Genomic DNA, 2,356 nt, shown 5'->3' with positions numbered 1-2,356 from the left:
AATAGCAAGTCAGTTTCCTTCATTATTTCATGGGCTAGAATTTAAGACTATGAAAGTACAATTGCATTTCAATGAGGATGTTCGTCCTGTTGGTCAAAACACAGAAAAATTGCATTTCACTTACAAGAAACTGTTGGAAGGAACTCAAATCATTACTTAAGCATGATATTATTGAGCATTCTACTGGTCCGACACCGCAGGTTCCTCCCATAGTTGTAGTGCCCAAAAAGGACAGTGAAGATGCTGTACCCATCTGTGTAGATATGCATCAAGCGAACAAGGCAATTGAAAGAGAACCACATCCAGGTCCATGAATTGCTGACATGATAACACAGTAGAATGGTGTGTAAGTCTTTTCTCACCTTGATTTCAATAAAATATACCATCAGCTAGAACCCAGGAAGAAATGGAGGTACATTATGACCTTTTCTACACATATTGGTCTGCTTCAATACAAACGGCTAAGGCCCATATTTATACTTTTTTTGCGCCGCATTTGCGCCGCTTTTTGACGCAAAAACGGGGCAAACTTACAAATAAGTATAAATATGGGCCTAAGATTCAGTGTATTATCAGCTGCAGAGATTTTTCAAGATGTCATTAGATGTATAATACATCCTGTTGTAAATGCTTTCAGCTATAGCAATGACATATTAGTTTTCGGAGCTACACAGAAGGAACACAACAAAGCTCTAAGGCAAGTGTGTTGTTTACTTGTTGATGCAGGTTTAACGCAAAATGCTGAGAAATGAGAATTCAATGAGAAAAGGCTAAAATTCTTTGCCCATGTCTTTTTCTGATGGGGGCATGACACCCGATGTAGCTAAAGTCCAAGCATTGTCAACTGCCAGTCCCTCACAAGATGTTTCCATGTTGCGTTTATTCCTTGGCATGGCCAGTTACTGTTGCAGATATATTAGTTAACGAAAAAGAATGTTCCTTTTCAGTGGTCACATGAATGAGAGCAAAGTTTTAAGAGAATTAAACAAGCTATAGAAAATGCTACTGAAAAGACATATTTTGAACCAAAGCTACATACAGAAGTTGTTGTTGATGCTAGCCCAGTGGGATTAGGTGCTATTCTTGCACAACACAGCAGACAGCCAAATGCTCAATAACATATTGTGGTCTATTTTCAGGTTCTACATTGAACATACACGCATTCCAATTTTCACACAAACCAGCACAACGTGACCATTCCTGAGCTAAAAGTTTATACGGGGCAGTTTCCCACCCCGGTATTTCTATGTCTGGATTTGCTACATGAGAACCTGCTTTTGAGCTCGCTTTGATCTTATTAAGCATTTTCCCTTTTTTCTTTTTTTTTCGAATCCTGCAAACGACTACGCCAATTTGTGCTGCTTTACTCTTCAGAATATCAAAACTATGCACTTCAGGATATTTTAAGGCACAATGTAAAGCAATCACTCTCAAACACCTTCGTAAGTAGAATAATCAAGTTTATTTAAGGGGCAAGTTCTCAGCTAGCAAAACTAAACCACACTAATATATATATATATACATCAGGAAAGATATAAGCACTGTGAATAATTGCAAGAGTAAGTGCATATAATACAAGCACACACAATATACCTCAATGCTCAATAGCATGAAAATGACTGCAAGAATAAGTGCATATTACGCGCGCACACACAATATACTTCAATGCTCAATAGCATGAAAATGACTGCAAGAATAAGTACATATTACGCGCGCACCCACAATACACTTAATAAATTGAAAAGCTTCACCGAAAAGAGAGTCTGCATCCCTCCGCCGTACACAAAGCTGGGGAACCCAAATCAGCTAGCACAGGGAGCCTCTGTTCGGGACAATCAGTCCTCCTGGCGTTGCGTCCAACCCAGAAGAGAGTTCCTAAACCAGCCCATCCAGGCCCCCAACTTTTATAGTATTTACTAACGCCCAGGAGTCTTTTCTAGAAAAAGACCCCCTCCTTTACAAATTGTGCAATCGGCGGTACCTTGTTCACCCTTCGAGACGTCTCCTCAGAACGGGCCAAGTTCCCAGGAGAGGACTCCAAGGTGAAGCTTGCATTCCTCCTGGTGTACAGGCAGCTTGCATTCCTCCTTGTGTACAGGCGCATCCCCCTGTTGTTCTAACTGATAGCTCGTGGAATGTAAATAGCGCCCTTCGTACCAGGCAGATGGAGCGAAGTTGAGCAGAAAAACACCCCACCCTTCAGCTTGCCGAAGCTTGTGGAAAAACACAGAACAGTGCCTTACGCACCGAACCAGACTCGACAAAATGGAGTCGTGAACCAAAATGGAAGCGAAGGCCAATGAAAGCAGAGGCCAATGGTCCACACTCTGCACCACTGTTTACCTTGCACGTAGTG

Source organism: Pleurodeles waltl, chromosome 5 (genome assembly GCF_031143425.1).
Source record: "Pleurodeles waltl isolate 20211129_DDA chromosome 5, aPleWal1.hap1.20221129, whole genome shotgun sequence".
Lineage (NCBI taxonomy): Eukaryota > Metazoa > Chordata > Amphibia > Caudata > Salamandridae > Pleurodeles > Pleurodeles waltl.
The sequence above is the reverse complement of the archived record's forward strand: the minus strand, read 5'-3'. Positions refer to the sequence as shown.